The sequence below is a fragment of the Odontomachus brunneus genome, unplaced genomic scaffold (genome assembly GCF_010583005.1).
Source record: "Odontomachus brunneus isolate Ranch 3 - 2012 unplaced genomic scaffold, Obru_v1 Obru_scaffold_061, whole genome shotgun sequence".
Classification (NCBI taxonomy): domain Eukaryota; kingdom Metazoa; phylum Arthropoda; class Insecta; order Hymenoptera; family Formicidae; genus Odontomachus; species Odontomachus brunneus.
Window position 1 is genome coordinate 79,086 of NW_022639511.1, and position 13,579 is coordinate 92,664.

At 40.5% G+C, this 13,579-nt stretch overlaps 1 protein-coding gene across 1 annotated transcript in view; it reads left to right on the forward strand.

Annotated features, from left to right (window-relative positions):
• LOC116846171 overlaps positions 1-13,579 on the forward strand; it is a 32,446-nt gene that overhangs the window by 7,280 nt on the left and 11,587 nt on the right. The window lies entirely within an intron of this gene.

Sequence of the window (13,579 nt, forward strand, 5' to 3'; positions counted from 1 at the left end):
TTTGATCAATGAAAAATGGAAAATTTAAAGAGAAATACAAAAAATGATTTATTCAAAGTATCGTCCCTCGCTAGCTACACATTTTTGCCATCTCTCTGGCAATACATGAATACTGCGACGATAAAACGACGCGTCTTTGGACCGAAACCATTCATTCAACCAATTTTGCACTTCTTCGAAATTGGCCAAGTGTAGCCCAGCCAAGCCATGCGCCATCGACCAGAACAAGTGATAATAGGAAGGGGCCAGGTCTGGTGAATACGGCGGGTGTGGTAGCAGATCCCATTTCAGCGTTTTGATGGTGTCCTGGACGATGGAAGTGCGATGGCACGGAGCGTTGTCGTGCTGCAATATTACTCGTTCGTGTCTCATGTCCCATTCTGGCCGTTTTTCGAGCAATGCATGGTTCAAATTGATCAGTTGTTGTCGGTAGCGATGCCCATTGACAGTTTCGCCCGGTTTCAGCAGCTCATAGTACACGATTCCTTTCTGGTCCCACCAAACGCAGAGCATTGTCTTCTTTCCGAAGCGATTTGGCCGTGCCGTCGATGTTGATGCTTCGCCAGGTGAAAGCCACGATTTTTTGCGTTTGGGATTCTCGAAATATATCCACTTCTCATCGCCAGTAACAATTCGATGCAAGAAACTCTTTCTTTCATGCCGCAAAAGCAAAATTTCAGAAGTGGCTCTTCGATTTTCCACTTGTCTCTCAGTCAGCTCATGCGGCACCCGTTTTCCTTCCTTTTGAATTTTTCGCATGGCATGTAAACGTTTGGAAATATCTTGGCGAGTCATGTTTAATGCCTCCGCAAGTTGATTTTGTGTTTGCGTATCATCTTCATCCAATAACGCTTGCAGATCGGCGTTCTAAATTGTTTTTGGTCTTCCGGAGCGCTTCTTGTCCTTAGTGTCGAAATCGCCACTTCTAAAGTGTTTAAACCAATCTTCACAGGTAGTTTTCGATGGTGCATGTTCGCCGTAGGCCTCCTCAAGCAAACGACGTGCTTCAGCTGCATTTTTTTTCAAGTTAAAGCAGAAAAGCAAAGCTTCCCGCAAATGCTGTTTATTTGGCACAAAACTCGACATCTTCATTGTTAGAAAAAATATTTTTGCGTTGCGATATGTATTGGTATTATGACTGGTTATTGTTGACAGATGTCCAAGCTATAAAAGAAACACAACTTTGGACATGTATGTCGACTACATGTTTTGTTAGCGCCATCCATGTGTGAAATCCGGAAACTTAGTTGCGCACCTAGTATATATATATATATATATATATATATATATATATATATATATATATATATATATATATATATATATATATATAGATAGATAGATAGTAAAACAGAAACGACTAGTTCACCTTTCAACTGCAAATAGCGGATTGTCATTTTCAGAAGATCTGCATTCAGGAAAAAAGATTTGAAAATTCATTTGCAGGGATATAAAGTTTATTTCTGTGAAACAAACTTCTATTTGACGAAGAAATTATCAAGTATTTTTTCTCAGTGGATGTACGATCCATTTGTACGTCGAATTTTCGGAAAATGAACACCGAATTTGCAGTTTGGACGTAGCCGACGCTAGTCGCGCGTAGAAAAAAATTGCATAGAATCGCGTTACGACCCACTAGTCTACAGACTAATTTACAAGTCTATGCAATATCATATGTCATACAATTACTCATAAATATCTACAATTTTATGTAATTTACGATATTTACAAGTGATTGTACGACATATGATATTGCATAGATTTGTAAATCTACTCATAAATAAATCTACTCATTCTGACGAATTTTACGAGAATAAGTTACGAGATTTACGATTCTGCTTAGAATTGCAGCATAATTCGTGCTCGTTTGGCTTCTCTACTGTCACTTTCACGCGTGACGCATATCTTTGTTCGTGCAACGCCGATTTGGCCACACGACATTGCCGAATTACAGCAGGAGGGGTGGGAAGGGCGGAGCGAAGAATTGCGTTTTTCGCCGGCGAAAAGAATAAATATTGGGCTTGAAAGGGGTACCGTTAAGCCTGCCGTTACCGCCTCGAGAGACGGGACATAGCTCAGTCTACACATTCAGGGATAATCCTTGTCGGGTTTCTTTCGCGTTCTCCCGCGGAATAGTGTTCGACGAGGCTTATCGATGAGCGCTTGCGCGAGGAAATATCGCACAACTGCACAGGTAAACTTTGTAGTTACTTTGTACTCCGTAATTACTCTGTATATATATGTTATCTAGAAAGAAGGAAACGAACTAACGAGTCGGCAGACGAGCGACTCGAATCCATTAGCTCCGCGCGACGAAAACAATAAGATGATGATCGTTCGCGATTTAACGCGAGGTTCGCGCGCTCACTTTATGGGAAATTCGTCGGGGCCGTGCGAATCGGATCGATCATTTGAATTGGCTAAGACTGGAGTCGGGGACTCCCATACTTAACATCAACTGGTTCTCGGAGTCGTGCCGTGCGCGCGATCGTTCTCCGAAGCCGCACTTAGGCCAATATTATTATTGTCAGTGTCAACCGGTGGTAATGGCAGCCGAGAGAGACCGGTAATATTTTTACGTTCCGTCTCCCGTGCAACGGGGTATGACACAGCGTCTCGCCGCGGCTCGCCTCGAGACGCGTCTCACCGGTGCCGTGAACTCTTCGCGTTCGGGTCTTCTGGAAATATGTGCCACTATGTGTTTTGTTGATAACCGACTTCAAAAAAAGGAGATTCTTGGTCTGTGCTATGTGTACGCATGTTTGTTTGTTTGTTGGTCCGTTCATTTGTTCGTTCGTATGTTTTATCATAAAACTCGAGAACCATTATAGTATTGAACCTTTTCTAACTTATTCATCGGGCTATCTGTATGGTTGTTAGACCAGTTTATTATCCGAGTTCGTCCAGGTGATTTGGGGAAATTGGCTAATTTCATTATCTCTTGAAAGCATTCAGAGATGCAAAACGAGACTTTTATCTTTAACTGCCTAGAAAAACAAATATTTAATAAATAATTAAAAAATACGAAATGGAAAACTTAAAAAATAAAATATACTGTTTTCAGTAACCTCGAAAATTCTAAAAAAGTATGAAGTAATTTTGTATTAATATTCCTATGTGTATTTACAATCTTATATTAATATTCTAACGATATCAAAAGACGACGCAAAAAGAATAACTAACAGTATAATTGTAGGAAAATAAATGATAAAAAGTTAAAATTATTGCTACAAGCTATGATTATTAATTCGATTAGTCAGGTTGTCGCATCGACTTCTGACACCATTAGAATTGTAGGAACATAGAAAAATTGACTCATTAGTTTTTAAGGCTTTTGAAGTTTTTCAAAGTAGTTTATTTTCTTTTTAAAGCTTTTTCTAGTCTCTCTCTCTCTCTCTCTCTCTCTCTCTCTCTCTCTCTCTCTCTCCAATGTCTCCACGAACGGTCACCGTTCGTCGTGCCAACGTACGTTGCACACACGAACGTAACTTGCGGTTACCATAAGCGACGGCAAGAACGTTATCTTTATGGTTTTTGCCTCTATTTTACCTTCGATGCCTTGTATGTTATTAGAGACACTCGCTTGCTTACCCGCTTGCAACAGTTAAGGCAAAAGTGTCAACGCCTGAACACGCATTTAACTCTAAATATTTTTTTTCCCTTTTTATTTAGTCTTCAAATACCAATATTGAAACTTTTAACATTGTGAATACACACACACACACACACACACACACATATATATATACATATATTGAGAATATACATATATATTCTATATTGAGAATTTAAATATTCGTATTCGACCCTTTATTTGGCAGACCCAAAAGAATTTAAGGAGAAAGATTGTTGAGTATTCAAATGGAGTAAATTATATCTTCTAAATATAGTTATGCTGTTTTAAAAACATTATTTTAATATATTTTCAACGACCAGTGTCATTCAGTGGCAAAAATTGAAACTTGAGATCAAACAGGTAACTGATGTTGCTTCAGAGTAACAGTGTTAAATAAATGCGTCCCGCATCTATCGTTCTTGCGTATAACTCATGAGAAATCAATGTTGCTTGGGAGCAACATTACCAAATAAAGAGTTAAACATTAAAATAATAAGAATGTCCAGAGTTGCGGCTTTTACCTTTAACTGATAAAATATGACGGAATGCCGACTTTGATTTCCCTCTCCCTCTTCCTCTTGCAGAGCTCCGAAACGAGCGATTCGACGGGGGATGTTCTCGAAGAAGCTAATTACCGCAGTAAAAGTACGGCTATTTTATGGCTGCGTCGCGGTGCGCTGGGTTGCGGTCACTCTCTCGGTGCATCTGGCTCCTCGCTAATTATTTCGAGTACGATCGCGCGCAGACGACGACGACGACGACGTTTTATTCGGCCGGGCCCGAGAGCCGCGGGTGTGAGCCATGATTCCGTCCAGAATATTCTAGTCTTCAGAGCCGCGAAAGCCCGGCGAGACTGCATTCCGTTCATTACGACGGCGGCGCTTGCTATGCGATTCACCTACATTCTCACGGCTCTCCTAGCCGCCTCGCTTGCGTTACAGAGATCGCAATGCCAGTGAACTCCGTTACTTGTTTACAGCGCGCGAACTGCAAAAATATCCCGCCATTAATGCATAGCGCCGATGAAACGACGCTTGGCCGTCGTGACCGCGGCGAGTGGAGCGCGACCGGTTGCAGTTTTTATTTTAGACTTCATTGACGCGCGCGAACTGACCGCCATCGGTGTCGCTGACTGTTGCACTGACAAGTAACACTACCCAAGTGTCACACGCCGATCTTCTTGAAACTTTGCACACATACAGCACATCGAAAAACATTAGACACGTATTTTTTTATTTTGGCTAACAAGGCATTTTAAGGTTAGAAAACGCATTCGAAAATTTAACTCTGTAGTACCATGATAACTAATGCTACTGCTGAGCGTCATTCTTTTATAGCTTTTATAGCATTACTCTATTATAATTTCATTGCCTGAGTGTTTCTGAAGTCGCTAATTATGAGTTTGACAGTAGTTCTGCGAGATTCAAAATGGTAGACCGAAATCGCAGACATTTCAAAGACTTTATATAAAGTCAGTTTCGAAGAAGTTTTTTGAATCTCGCAAAACTAATGTCAAAATCATAATTAGCGACTTCAGAAACATTCAAACAATGAAATTATAATAGAGTAATGTCGTAAAAGCTGTAAAAGAATGACACTCAGAAGTAACATTAGTTATCATGGTGCTATAGTGTTAAATTTTCGAATGCGTTTTCTAATCTTAAAATACCTTGTTAGCCAAAATAAAAAAATACATGTCTAATGTTTTTCGATGTACTACATGTGTGCAAAGTTTCAAGAAGATTGGCGTGTGGCACTTGGGTAGTGTTACTTGTGAGAAAAATAGTTTTGCTAATTTAACGAGATACGAGATATCCACAATAAATGTCGGTAATATAGAACAGCAAGCGTTATGGAAACAAATGGTTTGTTATTTTCAATTTACTGCTGCAGCAACATTCCTGTAATGGATATAGATACGCAGTTAATCCAACAAATCATAAATTTGATTTGCTAGCAATGCAAAGGATTAGAAATAAACAGGTTAGAAATGACTTTCAGCAAATCAGATGTATTGACAAGAAGTGTTTCTTTCTGTAAGAATTTGGGGAAAAAGTAGCAACGCATTATTATTACATAAGTAGCAGGTCTATTTCTTCGAAACCATTAATTGTCTGTGTCGCAATATTTTACGTACACACGCACCACCTAACGCAGCTCTTTCGCTCTGACGAGACTTGGCAGCAATGATACGAGCTCGCACGGACTATCGCAACGCGAGAGTCTCATTTGCTTTTGAACAAATCGCTTACGACGCTTGCCGTTATATTTGTTACTTAATATGTTACTATAATATATATATATATATATAATATGTTACTAGAATATATTATAAGTTATAACTTGCAGTAAATTTTGTACATCCAACAAATAATATGATTTGTGACCATATATGTCTGTTAAAATGACATGATGAAAAATGATTTGTACGTATTTGTAACGTTAACTATTCGATCTGTTTCCATAACGATCATTAAACAGCAAACATGCTTTTGCTCTGACAGAAGGATTTTTTTCAGTGTGGGAGAGAGTCGATTAAACGTTAACTTTGATTATATTTTGATCTGGGCGACAAAACAACGTGAGCATTTGACGATTATTTTATGACTTGATTGAGAATCAAAGTCGAACGCTAATTGTTAAATGTTTGAATAGTGACGTTTGACAGTGTAAATACATGCGACGGGGGAATGCTCTGATCCACAACATATATTAATATAGTTCTTTGCCGTCAAATTTAATTTATCTTATAATTTTATCTATCTTCCAAACGCTTAAAACACAATTGTACTTATTGATTTTTGTGTCGCGAGAAATATACTACCTCTGCCAGAAGTCGAACCTAGAGAGACCTCTCCTAAAAGTTTCGCAACTCGACTCTGATATGTCAGGTTATCGCGTTGTTTGGCAGATCCTTACGAGCCACTTGACAACACGAGGCCGGTTCTTAACGTTGATTAAATATTATTGTCTCTAAAGGTCTTTGCAGACTGTCTTAGCATTCTTCAGGATTGAATTCTGACGACAGTTCTGAATACTTCATACTTCGCAGAGTTCTGCACATAAAGGAGTACCTTGTGTTACACTTCACTTATCAGACTAGCGTGAATAGATAGTTTGAAACGATAGAGGTTTGTTCTCGGCAGCTTTATGACTGTGAACACATATACTATAAAATAACTGTGTGGTAGTTAAGAATTTTTGTATGCAAACGCGCGCGTGAGGTATTGTATTTTAATTAGAATTAAAATTACGCTCTTCCGTACGCGTATGTTCACCCACTTAGCATACAAACATACACACACACACAAATATATATATATATATATATATATATATATATATATATATATATGTATATATCGTTTTGCGATATTCGCAATAATAAGTCGAGATATTAATTAAAAATGAATGGTGAATGATCACGCGCGATACGGTAGATGAGCTGCAATGGCGCCGACTACCGTTATATACTTATATATTAAGTCAAACTGAACAAAAAAATTCTCTACCATTTTGCAAATGACCACATAGATTTTTAGATATTAAAGAAAACTGTATCATATATGATTGTGTACCATAATGCACACATTTTCTTTAATTAAAATCTAAAAATCTATGTGGTCATTTACAAAATGGTAAAGGCCTTTTTTGTTCAGTTTGACTTAATGTATAAATATACAACGGCAGACGGCGCCACTGTAGCTCATCTACCATATTGCGTGTAATCATTCACCAATCTTTTTTAATTAATATCTCGACTATTATTGTGAAAATCGCAATAATACGGCACAGGACTTTCTTGCTTACCTCAATCCGTTCTACGTTCTCACAAAGGGTCATTATGAAGGTCTGAGACACCCTGTGTATATATATATATATATATATATATATATATATATATATATATATATACGAGTATGTATTAGGTATACACCGATTGTCAGCTCCTACAATAGCATAGTTCGCTGGCAATTACGGTGCATTATCCTGTTACGCGGAGTGTCCTACTATTGTTAGCATTAAGCTTGCGGTTTTAGTTGGATCTAGAGTGACGGGGAGCGATCTATGTAGTTCGTAACGCATATATTACACTGCTGGATGCCATCGAGAGGATTACCGTGAGAATGTAGGTAAATCGTGTAGCTGTTGCTGCCGCGGCCACATTCACCTCCAAGAGTTGATAGCTTTTATCACTGTTTGGAGAAACAGGGAGCATGTCATAAGCTTTGTCGGCGACTGTCGTGATCGACTTGCTCGAGTAATGAGCACGAAGAACATAGTGAGTCCTTATGATCGCTCAAAGAGTCATTTTCCTGCTTGCATCTCTCTCTTTCTCCTCTCTTTCTAGCTTTAGAATTAGAATCATTTATTTTTTTCTAGCGCAATGTCTCACTCTTTATTCACTTATACTCGTACATTATTTTTATACATCCTATATTATGCTTTATAGACCGTCTTTCTTCAAACATTTTGGTGCTGTAACTCTAGAAGATATAGTCCCAGGAGTAAATAAATTCTTTTTCTCCCTCCTCTCTCTTTTGCAGCAAGCAGTCGTTCTGTCATGTAATATCCAAGTTAATGCCACGCACTAGTTGCAACGTGAGAATGAGGGCCAGGAAAATTCGACGAATTCACTCGAGTTCATGTGATTCGCCATAATCCAGCATTACCGATAGTTTCGTTCGTTCTCTTATATCAATACTTCGCAGGGTCGCGATTCGATTATGATAGCTGAACATTGTGCGCGTTGGAACAACGTATCGCAAACGCTCGCATTGGGCACGCAACGCCCGTAGAATATATCTCGCGACCGCGAGCCACCCTAATGGCACTCGTGAAGGGGTATTGCGTCGAAAAGCGTCGTACGCATTGTTTAACGAGCAATTAGGGAGAGATAATGCGGAAGCGAGACTCGCGCGAGAAAGAGCTCATGAATGATGACCGCGGCGAACTGGCTCGCGGAGGCACAAATGTGCTTTTTACCTGAACGATCGGCTCCCCCGCGCTAATGAATAATTAATAGTTAACGCGGCGGCAGTCAGCGTTGCGATCCGCTCGAGTGATGTAGATCGTATGCCTGCAAGAACACCAAAGTTCTTCTCGGAGTTATCCCGGCGAATAAGACCTTGTCTCTTATTATTTTGTAATGTCGTCCGGCTAACGATCTCTGATTACTTCCCTTATTATTAACTTCTGCTTCGGCGGGTGATTTTGTACGACCGCGCTAATGACGCAGGACGCGACTATTTAACCTTACATGTATACTCGATAAAACTAATTTATAACTGTAACTCATCTCGTCAATGTAACTCCTTAATTGAAGATAGTAACTCACAAAACCACCATCTGCTGTCATCCAATTCTCTAGTGTCGTCTGCAGCATGAATGTCTATTAATCACTTCACAGCCTCACAAACTTTTGCTCTCGTCGTGAGATAACAGTTGTAACAGCAGCAATAATAGTACAAAATCTTATCATCTAACCGCATTTCTTTCGAACTCAACCACCTCTCGTAATTTTCTCTCTTACTCTCTCTCTCTCATTCTCTCCCTCTCTCTCTTCCTTCTCCCTCTTTCTCTTTCAGAATAATCAAATGGGGAAAAATGTGTTGCAAAAGTGCATAACTAATCTTAATTTGCCGCCGTCGATCCTCGTCATGCTATTGTCGACGGTGAAAGCCGCAGGAAGAGGGAAACGCTCATAGAAAAAAATGGTTCTCTAATATGCACACTTTCTACGAGATAAGGCCAAACGCGTCTTTAGCATCGGCCAATATCTCGGCGGATGAAACAACGTCGGACGTGTGCGTTATGCGAGACAGACGCTGTTAATTGTCTCGGCCGATATTCAGTATTTATGGATGATATTTAGGTCGTCCATATCGTCATTATCGAGCCGTCGTGATCTATGCTGCGGCGCGTAGTTTAGTTTCACTTAAATTGCTTCGCGCGTCGCTGCATCATCGCACGAACACGACCTGTTGTCCTCTTAGCCGATTACTCGTACACGTGTAATGGACGACGATAGATAGACCCCTCGAGAGTTGAATATAAAGAAATATCGTTCTAGTACTAAGAAAACTTATTACTCAACTTGCTTTTCTTCTTTGCAATGGCTTCAAGAATGTCTTTGATAAAGATATTCTTCAACAAAAAACATTTTCTTGACAAAATGGCCTTTAAATAAAGTACACTTGCAATAAAATATACTCATCGCGGATTGATTTTTTATTCTGATTATCCTGATAATCCTGATAATCCTTATAAAATAAAATACGCTCATAATAAAATACTCATCAAATTCCAGGAAAGTTCATTATTATGTGTCCAAGTAGGAATTTAATATTGGCATCAAAGTGGTCCAATACCGATTTATGGTAAACGTTACTGGCATAATACCAGATGCCAGTATGGATTTAGTATTGGTGTGGTACTGGGATGATAGAAAAGGGCTAGTATCGAAAAACAGTACCGTTACAGTACCGAAAATCAGTATTGTTCCAGTATAAAAAAGTGTTGATTCCTAACACTGGAAAAGTACTTATATATATACTGGGTCAGTATCGATTCCTAGTAATTTTTATTATTTGTACAATTGTTAATATCACAACTATATAGTACGGAAAGAAAGATCAGACCATGGTCGGACTGCTCTCATTTGTACTTATACATGTCTATTTTCTAATAGTCATATGAGGAAAAAATTTTCGGGGCGACGTTGAAATCGAACTCGAGTCTTCCGCTTGTCAAAGCAAGCGTTTTTACCACTGAGCTATCTAGATTTCGCGTTAGTGATCTCTTCCGTTTTCCCATAAAAGGCATTGGTATTGTCCGTTTTTCGGTACCGACACAATATTGGCCCAATATCCTCTATTGGCAAATTGTATACGATTCTTGGGTAACCAGTATTGATTCTATGAACAGGGCCAGTACCAATAATACAGCTTTTTTAATACTGGGCTAGTACCGAAAACGACAAACACTTTTCGGTAACGCTCCAGTACACGTACGATTATCCAGTACCTAACCTTAGTACGGAGCCAGTACAAATAATACAGCTTTTTTTATATTAGGTCCAGTATTGAACTATCAAATCCGGACATCCGCTTTTCGGTATCGATCCAGTATCGGGCCATTTTTCCGTACTGGCGAAACGTATACAATTCTTACTTGGGTGTTTAAAAGAGGAATTTGCGCTGCTTACGAGAATATTATAAAACTTCATTGAACAAAATATTTGTGAGCACACAAACTGCATTTTTGTTTTAATTTAATATTATCGATTGAAATGCCAAACTTACTAGAATTCAGAATGTCTTTTGGAAAAGTTTGATGCCTGTGATAGATTTGCGAATACATAAACTTACGTAATACTTGAAGCACGTAATGTCTGCTTGTGAATGCGGTAGGTATCTTTCTGTGCGCACCTTTCGCAACATTGTTTCGTTGTGCCATTACGAACGTGTTATTTCATTGAGGATACGTAGGGAAGTCGCGTTACATAACACGGAAATCTACAATTTTCCTTTAAGAGAACCAACATAATTATAAAGGACGGGAAGGGTCGAGCACTGTTTACATCCTATTCATTTTCACCCTCTTTGGAGTTTCCACTCTATAATTACGGCATTAAGGGAGCAAAGCCGAGAAAATTGTGAAACAGACAGACATTTTATGCACAGTGCAGAACTGTGTGTGTGAACAGATAATGGTGTTACGATAATATTAAAGTGGCTTATCGTCAATCGTATGGGAAGAATCTCACGGGCACAATGTACCGTGACTATACGCCACCCCTTTGCGTACCAGCTTTGTTACTTATTTATTTATCCTTTGTTGTTTATTTACCCTTTTAATCGTCTAATTAACTTTCGTCAGTCAGGCGGAGCGACTCGTAAAATTACTGTAAGCCACGGTGAAACGATTTGCAACCTTGAGCGAAAACCACTTTGATGTTGCGTATAAGCAAGTAATTAACAAGCTTTACTCTCGATGTTTACGGTACACTTCAATCGATTATTTTCCTAGATTCTGGCTAATCCCCCCGAGACTGTTTTTCGCAATGGGGCTGGGTTAATTGCATTTAAATGATCCAATTTGTGGTGCACACCCAAATCGCTCTACACACATTCGGATACTTCGGTAATTGCTCTCTCAAAATAGCGCGGGCATATAACGAGTGTTCACGGTCGATCTTCCAAAATAAAACTTATTTTTACTCCCACAACAACACTGCAAATCCGAGTGTGTCACTGTTAAACGCACAAGCGTGTAATTAGGCTCTTTTTACACGTTTTTTGCGGTTTTGAATCACGTCTTTAACATGTGTGCGATTTGAGACGTGTAAATTATAATTTAATACATTGAAAGAGCTCAAAGTGGGGCAAGGGACGTGTAAAGGGACGTGTAAAGGCAGCCAAAATAACACACCCAGATTTGTAGTGAACGAAAGGTGAGTAATCGAGACAGGTGACTCACCGTAGTTACTTCCTTCTACTCCTTGATTGCCACCGCTTTCGAAGAGTCTCTCAGATCGATTTCGACGTGCCGATCGAAGGCGTTTTGCGCCTTTCATTCGTCACGCGATGTCAATGAACCTTTTTACCTTCAATCGCGAGATGCCGGGAGGAGAGGGGAAGCAGGGCGAGCAAAGGCCGCGGGAGAGCCAGAGAGGTGAGCAGAGCGCAATCGTAATTTCATACCCGTCACGTCCACGATTGGTCAGACCACTCGATACCGGCCTCGGGAATGTCAACCGTTCGAGTACCGTTTGTCTCGACGATCGGCGGTGGAACTCGTCGGTTCCTTTTCTTGCCAGGCGAGCTGCCACGCTGGCTGATACACCCTTTCTCGAGAAGGAGAACGCAGAGCAGATCACCTGACTGGGCAGGGTCACGCCGCGGCTTGCCTCGACGCTTTTCTCGATCGCTCGGACGCGCAGCGTGACATCCGGACGGATGTCGGGAGGAATCTGTCCAACTTTTACTTTCTCATTAAAAAATCGTTGCCCGTCTTGCAACTGTTGCGTGATCTCCTCGCCCACTTTGTCAGTGAATCTTTTTGTGAATTCTTTGTCACGATGTCGTACATCTTAAAGTCACGTAAGTTGATCGATTTTCGTGCAAGGTGGACCTTGCGCGTTTGCCGCGCAGTCAACTTGATTCGTTCAGACCAACCAGAACCAGACTACTCACGGCAGGGTAGACTCGCGACGCGGAAGGGTTGCGGTATTTCCCGCTGTACTGATACAAAGGGTCATTCGGTGTATCTTCAGCATCGTGCGAATTCAGCAGTCCTTCCGGAATGGCGGCGCTTACGCGTGCGCGCGTCTTTCCCTTGGTAGGGCCGCATGATGTGCGCATCAGCGCGATACCGTAAAGTACCTTTTCAGAGTACCGTTCGAGCACGAAATTATTTCATCTGTGTCCCGATCAGACGCGCGAGATCTTTCTCACGTGAGCGCGGCAGGGTTAATTACGCCCTAATGATGATGTGATTATACATTTTTGCCCGGTTGCAATCAGGAAGTGGCCACTGTGTGCAATTAACATCGCGCACAGTCTTTCTGTTCGCCGCATTACTCTCCGTTTTCCACACTGTGCTTCCACCTTTTAGCCCTTTAGGCGACCCTTTTATTTTCCGCACGCCAACTTCGAGCCACGCGGCGCTTTGTGAATAGCGGCAAACGTTTACGCGATTTCGCGAAAAGCGGTTCGTTGACCTTTCGCGCAGTTATTATACGCTGCGAGAGAATACCTCGAGCATGAAGAATATACCTTATACGACCGCAGTCCTAATGGCCCTCACTTCAGTGGTTTACCGTTTTAATATTCGCGTTAAGTACCAGCATGTGCATTATATTTGGGTTTATCGCCCTCACGCGTAAGGTGTGCAATATAGACGTCTATAAAAAAAGTCGTTTCTCCTCGTAACGCCTGATTATTGAAATCGCCAAGGGGG